We start from the raw sequence: 19,300 nt of genomic DNA on the forward strand, positions 1-19,300 counted from the left end.
CATGTCTCTATCGTGGCTCTGAAGAGCCTTGTAACAATCACCAACCTCCTCACTGGTAACTTCAATAGGAAAAAAGAAACTTTCAGAAACCAACAGGTTGTACTGCCTACACATTTCCTCCCAGGAAAGACAATACACTAATATCGGGCTTCAACCTTCAGTGACAAAATATGATGGTGTCAGCAAGTGAATAAGGAAAAAGTGAAATGCCTTGGCTATTTGTTCTGTGCTGTTGTGCTCCATCCTATATTGCCTCCATCAGCCACTCAAGGTGGTGCCCAGTGATGTGTGATGATATATGCCAGGCATAGGCAAACCCCGGCCCTCCAGATGTTTGGGACTACAATTCCCATCACCCCTAGCTAACAAGACCAATGGTCAGGGATGATGGGAATTGTAGTCCCAAACATCTGGAGGGCCAGAGTTTGCCTATGCCTGATGTGTGTTGAATTTAACAGTGTTGTTGTTGTTGTTGTTGTTGACCATATTAAAATGCAATATTAAAAACAATGAAAAAACTTACAATTACAAAGAATACAACCCCCCAAAATAGGGTGGTGCGAAAAATACACAACGCATGTGTCAAACATAAGGAGATCTGTATGGAAAGAAGCAATCCTTCAGATATTTGGTGCCTGAATCTTTTAGGGCTTTAAACACCAACATTAGCACCTTCAATTGGGCCTGGAAATGGACAAGCAACCAGCCAGATGAGCTGGCAGCCACAATTTAAACACGGTGTTTAACTGTTAATTCAATGAAGACTGGTTAAGCATCCATTGATGCTCCCGTGCCAGAATTTGTCTGTATCCTTCCTAGGATACAGCTGTTGCACGTGAGTGTGGATAGGGTCATATTTGTCCCGTTTCTGGAGCAACATGTTGTAGGCTTTTTTATGCCATTGACATTAAATCAATTATTTCCTGGGAAGTTGAACAGGGCCTAGTAACTTTGCCAAGCCACAGGTAGAAAACCACAGCCCGGAAACCAAGCCTTATGAGGAATGGTCGAAGGAGCTGGGTATGTTTAGCCTGGATAAAAGAGAGTGAGAGGAGATAGGATAGGGGGTATTGTTTTGTTGTTTTTGTTTTAACTATTTACTTGTGTTTTCACCTCATATTTTATCCTGTGAACCACCCTGAGATGTTGTGGTGAATGGTGGTATATAAATCTAATAAATAAATAAATAAATGAGAGCCATCTTCAAATATCTAAAGGGCTGCCACGTGGAAGATGAAGCAAGCTTTTTTTTCCCCTGCTCCAGAGGGTAGGACCTGAACCAATGGCTTCAAGTTACAAAAAACATTTGGGGATTTCGACTAAACATTTGGGGAGGCAACTTTCTGACAGAGCTGTTCGGCACTGAAATGGACTCTCTCAGGAGGTTGTGGGCGGTCATCTGTCATGGATGCTTTAGTTGACATTCCTGCATTGCAGGGGTTGAAATGGATGACCCTCTGGGTCCCTTCCAACTTGACAATTCTATGATTCTTTGAACATTTACTATAACTGCCTGGGCAAGATGACCTCTGAAGTACCATTCTGTTCATAGAATCATACCATTAAATGAAATCTTTTGCATTTTAAAACCAGTTTTGAAATGAGAGTGAATCAGTTGGAAGAGCTTTTGTATAAGGAAACACATAATATCACAAGGTAAATACTATGTTTATACTTATTTGGAGAAAGACACATGGAAGCCTTCTTAAAGTCCTCTGCAGAACAACTGGATATAATGATAAAGAAATGTTTCTAAAGCTATTAGAAAAGCACAATAAAAGTTCAACAGCCCAAAGCAGAGAGTAGGATAAGTGCCACACACTTCATCAGATCAGAAGCATCTGATGAAATAAGCTCTTGCTAATGCAGTTATAAATTTGTTAGTTTTTAAGATGCCAGGGGACTTGTTGTTTCCCCCTTTTTCTGAAAGAAAAACGTATTTCACATTTATCCTTGTATAGAACTAGCAAGATGCCAACAGCCCAGCGCTTAGTAATTTTCTATGCATTAGCCAGGAAAATGTCAAAATACTGCTCTCCTACATTATATGCACCCTTGCAGACACCCATGTCTGTGTGGCACCCCCCAAACCACACACACACACACACTTCTTTTTTGGCATGGTTGCTCAGTCTGTGAAGTTGACTGGCCAAGCAATGTTTTGATAAGTTTTCCTCAACAAGAATCCAAGCAGGTAAAACTCAGTATCACAAACCTTTTAAAATATTGAAAGTTTTGTTCAGTACACAGTTACAAATACATGAACCAGTATGATGCTCAACCAGGTTTTGATGCTTTTTGAAACTACTATTTTTTGGTTTTAGCATGGTGAGTGGTTTTTGTTGGGGTTTTTTAAGTAGGGAATGACTGAGAAATGTGAAAAACTAAAATGACAAAGTTAAGTAATACAAAGAAAAGCCTTTGCTGGTGGTTGCTTGTTAATTTTTGTTTTTAGTGTCTCAAACACAGAGACTTTGAGACATCAATGGCTGGAGGTCATAGAATAAAGGATAAAGGCTGACAATACCACTTTATAGTATAAAACAATAATAATAATAATAATAATAATAATAATAATAATAATAATAATAATAAGGACCTTGTTACATGAGACATCACAAAGCCAAGAATAATGCATATTTGCTGGTATGCAAGGACCCTCCTCCTGTGCAGAATTTTCATAATTATAACAGAAAGGCGTAAATTTTCTAATGCATGGCAGCTCAAAAAGTAATCAAGAGAATGAGCCTGAGGGCTATTTTAATGTATGCAAAGCTAGTGACCCACAGTAAATGGGAGGTAGGCTTCAATGAATGCAAAGTAATGCACACATACTAAAGACCTGGTCTGATGAGGGACGGCTAAAATTAACACCCAATTAATTTCCAAATTGACAAACAAATGAAACCCATAAATCTACTTTCTCATTAATTTTCTTGTGGTATAATTTAAAGCAGTAATATGAGGGCAAAAACTGAGCATTATCCATCATAAATATCAAAAAAGATAGCACTGTAACACCATAAATTATGCATATTACCTGTTGTTAAAAATGATTAATGTATTATCAACTTTATCACACACTGTCTATGTCTAGACATATCCGAAATCTGAAATTTCATTTAGTACTTAGGGGGAAAGGGGCTCCGGAACGGATGGAATTATCAACAGCACATTTCGAGGCTGGCCCTGTGACACAAAGGTAGCTGCTTCTCATGCTGTCATTTGGGAGTTCCAGGGTTAGAATTGGACTCATCCCAAGCTTTGGGTCACTGGAGGTTGAACATATTGAAGAGGTGATGTTCACTTCCCAGGGGAACTGAAACAAATCACAATGCACTAAGAGCATCCTTTAGTAGCTGACCCACAGACTGGCACTGGCATCTGCTTAGCAAGGGGCTAGTCACCTCCTGTGCCCTCGTGGCTGTAGGGAAAGCAGTGCTCAGTGATGTAGAGAGGTGGAGAATAAAAGGTTAAAACCAAGAACTTTGAAGGAAACCGAGATGAGACGGAAATCTAATATAATTCAGCCTGTAAGAGAGTCAAGTGTATCACCTTGACCAATTGCAGTAGACATTTCCTTGCGCTCACACAGCTCCTGCAATTTCTCCCAATTGATCCAAAACATATAATTCTTGTAAGAAGCTTTCATTTGAAATAACACTTGCCCCCAAATCTCCTTACTACTAGCTTCAGCGGCTGCCCTCTATCCAACAACGCTTGCCTGGCACTTAATTACATATAATAGCACACCATCCCTTTTCTCATGTCTTTATGACCCAAATGGCAATGGGTGTCAACAGTATGGCTCTGGGATCTCTAAAGCTGCTGAGGGATTGATACTCAAACCCAATAAAATATAAGAGAGTTAATGGCTAAATCTCTGATGAACTTGAAACATAAGGCAACTAGCGTCCTTGAGAAGAAATTCAGGAGTCAGTACCCTGAGTTCTACAGCTATGTAAATATTTTGTGTAGTCTTCAGCAAGCTATTTTATAATGGGAAGTCCAATCCTAATAGTGCCGCTTTAACAAACAGGGCATCGGAATCACAGACTTGCCCAGTTCTGCCACATTTGCAAGTGAAAGTCTCCCTAATGGACAAGGCAGAGCAAAAAAAGGACATTCTAAAACAAAGCTATTGGCTATAAGAGGCATTCTTTGGGGCTATCTAGAAACTGGTGTTGCGATATCTGAATACCAAGATGTCAGCCTTTCAGAGAAAGGGAAAGATTTGCAGGAACTGCCCCCCTTCGTGATGTGTGTTCACACAAACTGTTATCACTGGGGTGGGGAGATGGAGACAAGGATAAACATCCTTCTCCATCAGGTGAAGATAGGGCCATCCAATCCAAACATATGAATTAGGATTTAGAACACTCACCAAAAACAAATACAGTGTTACCTCAGTTCTCAAACGTCTCTGTTGGCGAACATTTTGGAACCCATCAAAAACCCAGAAGTAAACGCTTCCGTTTTTGAATGCGCCTTGGAAGCCGAAGGCTTCCGCTGCGTTCCGTCCCCCCAATTTTCTCAATTGATTTTGCAGACCACCCTTTGCGCCTCGGTTTTCGAACGTTATGAAGGTTATGATGAAATGCAGTTGTAAACATGCACTTCTAGTTTAGCTTGCCTGCCATGCTGCATATAAAGGGCAGACGGGAAGAAAATGAAGAAGAACTCTGAAGGGTATGCATCAAGCGCAGCACAGGTTCTACTCTCAAGGACTTTCTGTAAGACAGAAATAAAGGTGGTATAGGTGATAGTGGGGGAGATGTATAGCATTCCCTAAACATGCAGTAGTTTTGTGACTGTTGATATATGGCCATGTCAGTGTTAACCATAGTACTGTCAAGGCTTCCATGTATTGCATCCATCCAGATAGGACTCCACAGAGCTGGGGGCAAGGGTAAGATCAGCATTCAGCTTTTTGTGGCATCTGTGTGGATATTTAGCATATAATCCAACCGTCCACCACAGAAGTTGAATCCAGAGCTTAGTTATTTTCATGAGATCACAACACATAAGTCGTTTTTCATAGCAACCAATACGATGGCAAGACTCTAATGCTCTCAGTCCCTTTTTCTATAAAGTTTAGTTCACAACAGCAAATGTAGAAACATAATTGATAAGCAGGTTTCTTTGTTCCTACCATTTATCTTCCCAGGCAATGCCCCCGTACCTTATCAGCTGTTTCATGGTCAAAAATACTACCATTATGTGTTTCCCTAATGCGGGGGGGCTGGGGAAAACTTTGCCTTTTCACTGCTGCCTGTTGTACAACTGTTGAAAACACAAGGGCTGTGCCAGAAAAAGGGGGACAATCCCTGTTGACTTGGGAAATATTTCAGTACACTCGTACCTTGGTTCGTGAATGTCTCCAAAGCACAACTTGAAAGGAAATGGTAAAACCCCATCAATGATGACTTTTTAATCAAAACACAGGAGCTGTGCCAGAAAAAGAAGACAATCCTAATTTCATCCTATTAAACCAAACTCTCATTGACTTGGGAAATATTTCAGTACACTCGTACCTTGGTTCGTGAATGCTTTGCAACTCCAAAGCACAACTTGAAAGGAAATGGTAAAACCCCATCATGATGACCTTTTAATCAATACAAAACCTGAAATATGTCTAAGCAATTGACATATGTCAATTGAAATATGTCTTAAGCAATTGACATACCAAATTAACAAACTAGCCATCTGTTCAATACCACCTCCTATCCACCCACTCATTAGTCCACACCTTCACCATCTTCACTAAGCAAACAAGCAAAGTTACTGGTGTTCTCCTGTCCGCCCTTCCCTGCCTCCTCCTAATGACTTGCTAGACTAATCATTAATTGCTATACTAATTATTAATCAGGTATAGCACTAGAATGGAAAATGTTTCTTTCTGGATAGAAATGCAGTTTCTGAAAGGGCTGGTCCCACCACAATCCTAATAAAGAGTAGTGGGGATATTTCCACCACCAGCCCCTCCAGATGTCAACACACGCTCTAATCAGGTATAGCACTAGAATGGAAAATGTTTCTTTCTGGATAGAAATGCAGTTTCTGAAAGGGCTGGTCCCACCACAATCCTAATAAAGAGTAGTGGGGATATTTCCACCACCAGCCCCTCCAGATGTCAACACACGCTCTATTGCTGCAGGATTTCTCCTACTTTTTATGTTGGAGAAACTGTTCAGAACCTTTGCAAGTGTGACTCCATGCATTACAGCTTTGGGGTGCGCATTTACAATGTTTTAAGTGTTTTTCTAAGTACGGTGTGTAAAATGTGAATGTGGCAAAGGCCTGCTTGCTAACATAAAGACACACACGTGAAGGAGGTGGGACTGGCTGCAAAAAAAAAAAAATGTCTGTAGGTGACTGTGGAGGCCAATTCTGGATCTGCAGATCCTTCTAAAGTGGGGACACAGGTTTCCAAATGGAGTGCTCACGCTTCCCAGTTGTCAGTGTTTGTACTACATTTTTTAAAAGATCTGCCTTGAGAGTGTTTTTAAACCTCTTTTGTTGTGCACTCACTCGTGGGATCATTACCTTGTCATGGTGAGTGGGCATGCGCATTCCTATGATCCTTGTGAGCAAAGCCACCAGGAGTCACATACTCCCAGTAGGGTCACACAAGGCGGTAAAGTCAAAGGGGAGGAGCTAGACAAAGAATGATGCTAGAAGTCCTCAATAGCAGAATAAGCGGAAGATAATAGAATAGAATAGAAATTTATTCACCAAGTACTTACATACTTGGAATTTGCTTTGGCTAATTTTACAATGTAAACGTACTTCATACAAAATATCTGTTAAATATCTGTGTGAGGATCGGAGTGTGCAGAACACCATTTCAAGCAAAGAGGAGCCACTCCGACTCCTCCTTGTATGTTACAACAGCTGTTATGAAGGCTGCAACAGATAAGAATCTACGGCTTGGGTCATTGTGATACTCATGCCATCAGAATAGAGCCTTACTGCAAAGACTGTGTTGATCAGCATCCAATGATCTCCACACATAAAACAAATTCATGCACAAGTGTCTCTCCCTAGCTTCTCTTTATCTATTTTCTCAACACCATGTCTAATTCGATAACCTCTATCATGTCCCTCCTTACTCATCTGTTTTCTAAACTAAAAAGCTGCAAATGTTATAACCTTTCCTCATAGGGGTGTTGCCTCAACTCCTTGATGATTTTGGCTGACCTTTCCTGAATATTTTCCCGCTCTACAATATCCTTTTTTTTTGAGGTGAGGAGATCAGACCTGTATTCTAAGTATTATCACAACACAGATTTGCATAACAGTATTATTATGTTAGTAGCCTTATTTTGAAATCTCTTTCCTAATGATCTGCAACACAGAACTTGTGTTTTTCAAAACTGCAACACATTGGGTTGAAATTTTCATCAAGCTATCCTCTACAACCCCAATGTCTCATTCCTGGTCAGTAACCGCTTGAGACCTATTGGTATATATGTGAAATTAGGATTTTTTGCCCCCAATCACCACTTTACACTTGCTTACAGTCAATTGCATTTGCCATTTGAATGCCCATTCACACAGTTGGAGAATTCATTTTGGAGCTTTTTGCAATCACTTTTTCATTTAATCACCTTGGAGAATTTGGTATCACCAGCAAACTTGGCTGTATCAGCCTTAACTCATAGTCATTTAGAAGCAAGATGAAGAGCAAATGTTCCAGTACTGATCCTTGGTCAATCTTACTCCTCCATTATGAGAACTGCCAATTTATTCCGACTCTCTACTTCCTATTCTTTAACCAGGACCCGCCCTCTTATTCCATGACTGCTAAGCTTACTCAAACACATTTTCAAAGTCTTAGTATACCAGATGAATGACCTTTATCTCTATACTTGTTGACACTCTCAAAGATCTCTGAAAAATTAGTGAGACAGGACTGACCCTTGGAGAACCCATGCTGCTCCCACTTCCACAAGATCTGGGCTTTTATATACTTGGTAATTCTGACTTTCCTAACTAGCCTGGAATGTATGGGTCCCCTCTAGATGTCTAAGGAAAAAGGAAAAAAGAATAGAGTTATGTTAGCCATTTTCCACACCTCACCTGTGGAAGCTGATATGGAATAAGCAATCAGCAACTGCACATTTTAGTTCATTAAGACCTTTCAGATGGAAGCCGGCCAGACCCAGAAATTTGTCAAATTTAAATTTGTCAATAAGGCCTTGAATAGTAGTTCCCAAACTTTCCTCTGACCCTAGAAAATTGCTGAGTGTCTTAGTGAACCATGTAATAAATTTTGTACTGATTGTACTGTGCTGTGCTAGATGATATTTAATTGTATTTTTAGAGGCACATTATGGACCCACTGAATGAAGTTTGGAGACCACTGGTGGTCCGTGGCCATGGAAGTATTGTCTCTTGTAACCATTATCTTCCTAAATCCCTCAGACTCCCATCCTGGTCTCACATCTTCTGCTTTGAAGAAGATGCAAATAATTAATTTTGCTTCTCTGCAATCTCCTTTTACTCCTTTAGCACACTTTTTGATAAGGTCCAACCACCTCCATAGCTGGTCTCCTGCTGCTAATGTATTTAAATATTTTGTTGTTGTTTTTAGCAACCTTTTCCTGAAAATATTTTTTCTTTCCTTATTAACCAAAGATTTGTCATGCCATTGACAAGAAAATGATTTTAAAACACCAGTAACTGTATGCTACAGATATTTACTCAGAAATACATCTTTTTGTGTTCAGTAGAGCTTACTCCAAAGAAAGTACAGTATGCATACGATTGCAGTCTTAAGTAGGGTCTGCAGGATAATAATAATAATCATCATCTCTGTGGTTAAGCAGTGCTTTGTTAAGCTACAACACCATAAAGTTTTGTTTCTTATTCAATTTTCCCCCATTGTCTGCCCCAGAGAGAAGGACTGATTCATCATAGCTATGCTAGTCAATTAATGACTGCCTGGTTAGGCCACACCACTTCAAATGCCAATTCACCTCAAGCCCCATGAACGCTCTAGCAATCAAAACGAACAATATGTTTCAGATCATTATAGCGACTTAGTGAGTACCATCTATCAGGATTTTGCAAACCTTTTCTTGTCGGCTTGCCTGGATGACTAACAGGTCAATCATTTAATCTGATCCTTTAAAAACTCCTTATGCACTTATATTTTGTTTTCGTATAAATTTAATGGGCAGTTCTCCCCTACAAAGTTACAAGCCTATGCATTAAACATAAAAAGCTAACATTAACTTTTCTCTAAATGTGCTCACTCTTCTATTTCCTTAGGATTCGGAGTTTATTGCTAACAGGTTGTATCTGATATTCGAATTATGTATAGTGCTTTCTGCCCTGTGACTCCACAACCACTGTTCATTTTTAAGTAGGACTGTGTAAAGTCCTGCTGACCCACTGAAATCAATAAAGCATACAATGTTTTGCTACTTGGTATAAGATACCCTTAAACAACAATGGAGGAGAGGAGAAATGGGAGGGGAGACAACAAGTTCTTTGCAAAACAGCAACTACTAGCACCACTTTATTTCATTAGAGCTCCTAGCACATAAGAAGAAATACAACAATGCAAAACATCTGAAGATGTAAATACACTTTCAAACATAAGACTATTTCATACTAATACATGGCAAGCAAACACACAAAATGATGAAAACACACCAAGAAGTCATATGTTAGCATATTAATTGGTTTGTTTATACATTGTCTGCCATCCTTACAAGAGTTTACATCAGCTCTGCTCTGAAACAAGTTTTAAAAAATTCCTTTCCTAACTTCGTGGCTGACATAAGCACCAACATACTGTTAAAAGAAACATGCACACACACATACACACACAAATCCCACAAACAGAAAATCACTATATATCATTAAGAAGAAGGTTCTTTTTTTGTGATTACCTTGTTCATAGCCCTATCCTTTTGTCCTAGACATTTAAAGTCCTTGTTTGATCCACACAGAATTTTCTAGTCATCAGATGTTCTATTACTGTGCTAGCCGTCTTGCAGGAGTGCTCTCTCCCTTCTGAAAAAAGCAAACAACTGGATAGATATCATTACACTAAGGAAATCTCTTGGGAAAAAACCAAACAACTTGCTAATCTTTGTAGCCCCTTCATCTAAAGTTAACGATAAGAAAAACAAACCCAAGTCAGTTTCAGCCACATTCCAGGGACAAGTTCCCCTTTTCTTCTTTATCAAAATCCTAGCTTTTAAAGCTCCCCCCCCCCAACTCCCCACCCCAGCAGACCTTGCAGGCTAAACTGCTGCTCACACCCGCAAACAAAGCAATATTTGTTTAATAACTGATTGCTGCCATGGGTACAGTAAACAAGGGCCCTGGCGTTTGTGTTTATGAACAAACACATCATCTTGCAAGAGCAATTTAACATTAACCAGGTGGAATAATCAACAGATTTCATAGGTGACACTCAGGGCAGGACAACTGTAAACAGAGGAGGGAGGAGAAAGGGGCCACTCTCAGGGAATCAAGGTTGAGGCAAATGCATTGCAGAGTAAACAGCTGGGGAGAGGTCAAGACAAACAAACTGTGATCCTCCTGACATTTTGAGGAGCAGGAAGGTTGTGTGTTACACGCATCAGCTGCTGACCACCATGAAAATCAAACCAGTTGGGGACCAGGGCGACTTGTTTATACAGTGCCAGGTTGCTTCTAAACCAGAAGTTGCAATTATCCAAATTGTGCTCTGTAGTCACTGCACTAACCGGAGAGATCAAATCAGATGCCATCCCCCCCCCCCTCCCTCACAGACGGCATTTGAAACAACAGAGCTGTTAACAGAAGGAGGGGGCAGAAACAGAAGTGCAGGTGGTTAATTGTTAAAGTTATATGTACTGTACAGGAAAAGGCATCATTTACAAGAGAAGGGAGGGAAGGGAAGGAGGGAAGAGAGAGAGAGAGAGAAGTGCCATCTTAAATCCATTTTGTCCATGAAGTTGTTGAGATCAGTTACCAATGCCGGTTAATTAGAATGTTTTGGATTCTACTAAAAAGTCTAATCTGTTATACGCAAGTATTAAGAGCAGCACATACTTTTTAAATGCAGCATTAAGTTCAGAATAACCAATGGTATGCATCTCAAAGACAGAGACCCAATGTAAAGCTGCAGATGTAGAAAAATGCAAAGTTGTAAGGAATTTTTAATTCCTTTCTAGTTACAGGTAGGTAGCCGTGTTGGTCTGGTGTAGTTGAAACAAAATTTATATTTAAAAAAAATTCTTCCAGTAGCACCGATAGAGAGAGCTGAAGGGCACTGTTGTGTATGCCATCAAATGCCAACAGTGCCCTTCAGCTCTCTATATTGGACAAACAGGCCAAACCCTAAACCAAAGGATAAATGGACATAAATCTGACATCAGGAATCACAAGACAGAGAAACCAGTAGGAGAACACTTCAATCTCCCAGGACATTCTATACAAGATCTCGAAGTAGCTGTCTTATTACAAAAAGAATTTCAGAAATAGACTGGAAAGAGAAGTTGCTGAACTGCAATTTATCACCAAACTTAAAACCATGGAGAAACCTGATCTAAACAAAGACATTGGATTATTATCTCATTATACACGATAAAGCTATCTTTAGCCATCTCACCCATTGCTCTTCCTGTGGGACCAATTTGCAGTCGTAAAGAGTCGTAAATTCTTCCTGCAATACCAAACCGTCTGGTTTCCCACCACCCTTTTGAGTGGTGCCCCCCCTCTCACTATATGTGGGGATCTGGTGACTTCTGTTTCAGTGTATCTGAAGAAGTGTGCATGCACACGAAAGCTCATACCTATGACAAACTTAGTTGGTCTCTAAGGTGCTACTGGAAGAATTTTTTTTCCATTTTAATTCCTTTCTGCGATTCCTAAATCCATTGACCAAGAGGCTACTATCCAACCCTACAATAATTGACAGATATTTATGCCATTAGCCAGTCTAAAAACTCCCAGGCTCTTCTTTGGTCAAGTGTTGATGTACTGCTTGGAAACACGTAATTTCTAGACTCTGCTGGAGCCTGTCAATGTCTGAGCAATTCTAGAAATGTCTGACCACAGACTGAACTCTCTTATAGATTATTTATGATCAATGTGTCCATATTTCAATCGGCCACCTTCTGTATTGGTCTGAATTTGGCCATTATATATGTACTTAATATTTCTGTCATGTCTTTATTCTGTATGTACTCTCACCAGTGTCCTCAGATTGCTGGAGAAACCCAGCTGGAGCATTAGACTAGAAATGGGGAAACTCAGGTTTAAATTTGCCCTCAGCAATTAAGCTCACTGGTGACTTTGGGTGAGATGCCACCACTCAAGAGTAACCTACCTCTGAGGAGCAACCATAGCTTAGTGGCAGAGCACAAGGTTTGCATGCAGAAGGTTCCAGGCTCAATCCTCGGTTTTTCAAGATAGAGGGTTGGACTAGATGACCCTCGGTGTCCCTAGTAACTCTACAATTATATGAATAGGGAGGACCCATCTGAAACACTGGAGAGCTTTTGTGACCTGAGGTGCCTCCAGATTTGTCAGCATTTTGTGGGAGGAACACAAGTACATACTGAAACGTTGGGTGTAACATGGATTAAAGTACTGTACTCTGTTGCAATAAAGGTAAAGGAAAAGGTACCCCTGACCATTAGATCCAGTCATGACCAACTCTGGGGTTGCAGTGCTCATCTTGTGCTATTGGCAGAGGGAGCCGCCGTACAGCTTCCGGGTCATGTGGCCAGCCTAACAAAGCCACTTCTGGCGAACCAGAGCAACACACGGAAACACCATTTACCTTCCCTATTTATCTACTTGCACTTTGACGTGCTTTCGGAACTGCTAGGTTGGCAGGAGCAGGGACCGAGCAACGGGAGCTCACCCCGTCGCGGGGATTCGAACCGCCGACCTTCTGATCGGCAAGCCCTTGGCTCTGTGGTTTAACCCTCAGCGCCACCTGCGTCCCTTCTCTGTTGCAATAAATCCCCTCAAAAATAAAAGTGAACTTCTTGCAGTTTGGAAAGTGATGGGGAAATGCATTGAAAACTGTGGGATGAACAAATGACTAATATGAATACATCTAAACACTCTGTGAGCAAATCAAAATGAATGCAGAATGAATGCTTATTGCCATATAACCACCCTGTAAACAAATCAGAATGAGTGTTCAATAGGAAGCATTGTCTACCCACCGTAAGCTTTGTGCAAGTAAATCAGGATGAATGCTGAATAAACAGACCATCTGAAGGAGCTCAGATAAGGGCTAGCAAGTAGCACCTAGTAAGTGTAGAATACTATGAAGCATTGCTCTAGTCATAACCTGGACAGTGCTTCTTTAGAATGCCACTGGTGATCAGCTTCCATAACAACCACCCACCTGAAGCTACATCTTCAGATCAGGATGTCCTTATGCTTAAACCAAAGTGTGGGAGACCATTGTGGTTATTCGTCAGAGAAGGGAAAGCAGGGCAATGCAAGTTTTTAAGAATTAGCCCAGGTAAATTTGACAAAATTAAGCCCTGAGGCCGATTTCTTCCCAAAAGCCCACCCTCCAGGATGTTTGCTGTTGAGTAGGCGACCCATCACATGTCTGACCATGACAAAACAACAACCACAAGTTGACAGAAAAAGGAGTAGCATGACACCTGGATTTAATGACTTTTTTTTTGGGGGGGGGGTAGACTGGTTCACTTGTCATACTAAACCTTGGGCTCACACACTCCTTAAAGGGCTCTGTTTGACAACCCCCTGTGAGCAAGTTAGCTCTAGCTAAGACCACAAGGAGCTCTTTCTAGATATGTGATGTGGCTCAATCCCACCTCACACAGAACTCCAACACACATCTGTGCACATGTATCTTTTCTGATCTACTCCAGATGTGTGGACAGTATGTATGGTTGCCACCCACACTGGCAGCATAGCGCAGGGCCAGCCTATGTGAGCCCCTGACTACCCTCACGGACTGAGACTGAAACCTTGGGTTAATGGGAGAATTAATAGAAATGAGAGTGCCTGTCCTCTTATACCATGCTTGGTAAGCTTAGGTAGCCTTTGTTGAGTTAATTTATAAAATGCTCTTTGAAAGTCTGAGTTGACATTGTCAGCTGGATCGCTTCCATCCACATGCTCATTGACACTCAAAAGGACTCTAAAGGTAAGTTAGGTAGAACCTATTATTATAGATCTTAGGGAACCGTTACATACTTCCTTCCACAGTGTCTTCCGCAGTGAAGACAGAGTCATCCAGCTTCTCTGCAATCTCCTTCCCCTGCTTTAGCATATCTTTGACTTCCTTGTGCCTAAAGGTCCAACTGCGACCCTGGCCAGTTTCCTGATTCAAATGTAGTCAAATAATTTTTATTGTTGGTTTTAATTAACTGTATGCTTTTAATTAATTTGTTGTTGTTGTTGTTGTTGTATCCTTTATTGCATGCATGAATTTATTCTTCCAAAAGTTTGAGTTTATATTCCATTTTCCTTCTTTGGACAATATATCTATTTTCTGAAGGAAGCCTTTTTGCTTCTGATATGTTCATTGACTTTACTCATTTACCACGTTGGCATCCTTTTGGTTTTGATAGGACCTTTCCTGATCAGTACTATACATTCTAGCTGAACCTCCATTATTGTGGCTTTGAATAGCTGCCAAGCATTTTAGATAGCTCTGACCCTCCTGATTTGGCTTTCAACTTCCTTTTTACCAGTTCCCTTATTTTATTTTTTTAGAACTCTCCTCTTCTGAAGTCAAATGTGACTGGGCTGGACTTCCTTGGCATCTGTTCACTTAAATGTGTGTTGTAAAATGGATCATGTGCAAAATATTGCACGTGCTGCCTGTTATTTCAGCGTTAAGACATCTTCATATCGAAACGGAACTGCTTCTTCTGTGGTCCTTTTCCAGTACGTAAAATCACAGTTTATTCAGTGCAAAGTAAGTACTATATGATAAAAACTACAAGCATATCATTCAAATGCTTTATTGGTCAAATAGATGGATGCTTTTATTAGTTCAACCTTTTTTGTAATGGAGTGCCACTGATGACCCAGTGTTATCCTCATTCCCTGCCATTAATCACACTCCTAAGAGCTCATTTTGCTTTAAAATCTTAAGAAATTGCCATAATTTAAAGACATGGTGTCTACCTAATGGGAAATGCTTCACAGATTGTATCGTTTCTTATAACCATAGCTTTATGGCAATGCTGGCCACAATTTTAAGGCATTAGATAGCTGAATAAAATATTTCAGTGCTAGAAAAGCTATATGTAAACTTTCTTTTGTATGTGTGGTTTGCTACATCTTTACTACTTTAAAATCACAGTGCTTTGGGAATCGCAGAATTCAAACATGCATGGCTTATGTAGATTAAGACTATGAAAACATTCCCTGAGCAAATATAAAATAACAAATAAGTACATTAAAGAGGATCCCTAGTACAAACAGTGACTATAGGTTTTAAACAAATACCATACAGAGGTACGTTCTTTATTCAGGATACTGTATAATCTTTATACCTTCTCAGTTCAACTGTAGAAAACTAAGGATATTTCCTGGTTAGGAATCACTTCTCCAGCATTTTCAGCTGTGAAATTTACAGAAAGATTTAAACTAACATGATGATAATCTTAACCCATAAAGCTTGCTATTATGAAGATGCACATGGCAAAGTGTTTTGACAATGTTGACTATTATGGGAGGGAAAATATATATAAGAGAATTCCACCAAATGTAAAAGCAAAAGTGAGGAAGGGAAAAACACTTCCATTTTTTAAAAAGCATATTTAAACATCTTGCGAAGGAAAATGTGGCGCAATTATATTATAAAGTGAATACAAAAGAGTGCTCTTTTTTCAGCTAGCTAATAAGGCATTAGTATCTACTAGCCTTATGAATATGGTGTGTAAATCACATCAAATTCAAAGTGTCTGAATTTATTATAACAAGAGCTGTAGAGAAACATTAACTTTCTGGGTTGTTGCTAAGGATTAGCTCTTGTTTACAACTCTGTATTTATAGAGCTGGGGGTGGATTGTCAAATGAAGGACAAAGATGAATACAGCTGAACAAATGCAGTCTTGATTTAGAGAAATCAGATCTTGCCATAGTCTAAGAGGAAACATTTCTTTTTAAGGAGAAAAAGAATATGTTCATTAAGTTCCTTCCTAATGCTATGTACAACTAGCCTGCTTTATTAGGGGGGAAATATGCAAATAGATTTTCTGACTCCACAGTTCTAGTCCAAGATACCAAATATGACAAGTGTTCAAACAGATAGCATTTGTGAGTGATAGAAGCCAGCTTAGGAGGCTGATAATGGAATACAGAACCTTTCACCTGTATGTTGCTTCTGCAAATCCAACTTGCTCTGTAGTGACCAAAAGTTATTACAGCCTGACGGCTCATCAACAGCAAACTCGAAAGGCCGTTTGGCAGCTTGAAACTAGCTCATCACAGGAGAGGTGTCCACTTCATGAAGTCCTTTCCAAAAACAGCTGTAACCTGGTTAACTGTTTTCATAGCAGTCAGCCTGATCCAAATAATGTGTTTTGCCACCAAACAGCAACCATAGGTATCTGCCTCGACCTATTAGTAAACAGGGCTTAAACATGATCTGGATAATATCAACTACTTTGCTAAATCTGGAAAAGATGTACTTGGTTGAATGGCTAACATGGAACAGAGTTATCGGCTCCCCAAGGGAGGAGCACACTTCTATTACACCTAACACTTCAATCTGAGGGCACATCCTCATCAACAACAAACACATTACATCAACCCCAGATGTGGTGCAAATAATTTCCCTTCCACTGAAGTCACTGAAACAGTAAAAATAGCCACCTCCGTGTCGAGAACCACCCTGCCTACAATGCCACAACAGAAGACAATATATGGTGTAACTCAGTGTCCAATCACAGCACACCACAACTAATATGTCAGTCCCATATAGTGAGACCACAATTCAGATGATAGGCGTGGGGGATGCATCTCTTTGGCCTCAGGTCATCACTCTGGTAATGTGGAACTGTGGAACAATACTTTTCGCAAAACAGACTAGCTTCAGAACACACATGGGAACTTGAGCGTTGACAGAGAGCAGGAGTCAGGTCTGCAGCGAAACAATAAATCGCCCAATGTCAGTGAAGTTAACACTTTATCCAAACAAACAAAACAGCTCAGTCCTAGTGGTCACAGCAACCCTTCCCAGTAGCTCTTGTCCCAATAGAGCAGATGCGAGGACTGAAGGTCCCTGCCTTCCCACTGCTCTCTAAAGCGCCTCGCCCCAGTTCCTTCCTCAGCAGCCTAAGGCTCCTTTTCTTTTTGCTTCGCCCTCAATTTCTCTTTATGTTTTGGGATACCAGTGGGGTGGGGAGCTGGTAACAGCAGGAGTGGGAGATTCCCTGACCTCTTCAGTACCTGTCTCCTCTCCAGCCTTTGCTTCCACCTCTGAGTCTGGACTACTCATTGCCACAGACTCTTCCTGCTCTCTAAACCTTATTCCAGCTTCAGCTTCTGACACCTCCTCCTCCCCTCTTCGACCACTCATCGTTGCCCATAGCTGCCAAGTTTTCCCTTTTCTCGCGAGGAAGCCTATTCAGCATAAGGGAAAATCCCTTTAAAAAAGGGATAACTTGGCAGCTATGTCGTTGTCCCACCATCAGTCCCCTGGCTCTGACATTCTCCCCCTGGGGATTCCCCAGCTGGTGCCTCCAAGCACTTCTCTGCATCCAGTCAGTCCACGACAAGCACATTGCTAACATTTTTTTTCTGCCTAGAACCTCACCTTAGAACTTCAGATAGAAAGCCAATCACACTCAACTCCAACAAAATAGGGTACCAGGACAGAGCACCTCATGCAGATGAGCGAGGGAAGGAGGAACACAAGCTGTAATACACAATGGCTTTAATTTTCTCCCATGTCTCCGCTGACCCCCTATGAAATATGGGGATACTGTGCCTTGCCTCAACTTATTTGTATAACACTCTTCACCCAGAACAGAAGGGGACGGTGCCCACCCTCAGCCTGCCACATACAGGAAGAAACATAGAGACAAAGGCCAGGCACTCCACTCCAACCACAGCCACTGTTGACCAAACTCTCATAAGACTTTTGCCTTGCAGGAACTCTATACACGAACATGAAGTAGAACAAACACTACTGCCCACACACTGCTTCACTATAACCTCAAAGGGCAGAAGCCTCTGGGGCATAGCTGCCAAGTTATCCCTTTTTTTAAGGGAAATTCCCTTATGCTGAATAGGCTTCCTCGGGAGAAAAGGGAAAACTTGGCAGCTATGCTCTGGGGTTGCAGACTTACATCTCCAGTTGGCCAAGTGCCTGAAAGCAGAAATGCAGTGTCTATATGCAATCAATCAATCAATCAATCAATTATTCTGAGGTGTGCACCTTAAGAGGTCACAGGTCAGCAGTAGTATATATATTTTCATATGGAAATATATATACTAAAAATAATGTCAAAACTCTTCACTGGCTGAAGTCTTCCTCTTGCTGCGTGTGCTGCTGTATTTGTTTCCACTAGCAGCAGCAACACAGACTGAGGGTACTCTATACTTCCTTCAGTAACACAATTAAAAGTAAATGTAAGCAGTAAGTGAAAACACTGATTGCATTTGGATAATAAAAAGTGCATGACAGAGTATATGTCATTGCTATCGTGCCCTCCCCACCACCACCAGTTTTTCTCCTTTTTGTTTTTGTTTTCTAGCTTTAAGTGCAGATGATGACTGATTTCTTATGGGACATCAAATTGTACACTAATCAGAAAAGAGATAATTTAATTTACTATGCACTGTAATTTCTCAGTTCATTCTCATTGATAAATTAAATTGGACTGTTTTCCTTTTAATTCAGAAATCTTTGGGGATGTTGACTACCAATACAAAGCCCTGAATTATAACCTCATAGAAACATCATTTAAACAGCATTGACCATAATTGGCTTGTAGTCTATCCAAACATCACATGAGCAGTGTAGATACACTACAACATCTATGCCACCAACTATCTGAAGTTAATGTGTTTCCCTCAGTTTTATACTTAATTTAGCGTAACGTTTCCTAATTAATCTACACCTACTTCACTAATACAAAGTCCAATGTTTCAAACAAAACATGCACAAACTAAAACACAGGAAAATATTATTGTACTTCCTTCTCTGGATTAGAGTACAGAGATAAAGGAGCCCCTATAAACTGTCAGGGAGATCCCAGCAGGGTCGTATCAAAATAAAAAGTCACAACCAAACAGATTGCTTCAAAACTGTTTGTGAACTCAAAATTATTACTGGGTC

General features: G+C 40.5%; 1 protein-coding gene across 21 annotated transcripts in view; it reads right to left on the reverse strand.

Annotated features, from left to right (window-relative positions):
* FOXP1 (forkhead box P1) overlaps positions 1-19,300 on the reverse strand; it is a 548,710-nt gene that overhangs the window by 233,850 nt on the left and 295,560 nt on the right. For 4 of the 21 annotated variants that reach the window (XM_060271340.1, XM_035106646.2, XM_060271344.1 and 1 more), the window contains one exon: positions 9,903-10,026. The exons of 16 other annotated variants lie outside the window; for them this stretch is intronic. The gene's annotated coding sequence lies outside the window, so the exon portion shown is untranslated. Of the gene's footprint in view, positions 1-9,902; positions 10,027-10,147; positions 10,245-19,300 lie in introns of those variants that run through there. One more of the 21 variants, XM_035106655.2, reaches the window with a different exon arrangement.

The sequence above is a fragment of the Zootoca vivipara genome, chromosome 2 (genome assembly GCF_963506605.1).
Source record: "Zootoca vivipara chromosome 2, rZooViv1.1, whole genome shotgun sequence".
NCBI classification, from domain to species: domain Eukaryota; kingdom Metazoa; phylum Chordata; class Lepidosauria; order Squamata; family Lacertidae; genus Zootoca; species Zootoca vivipara.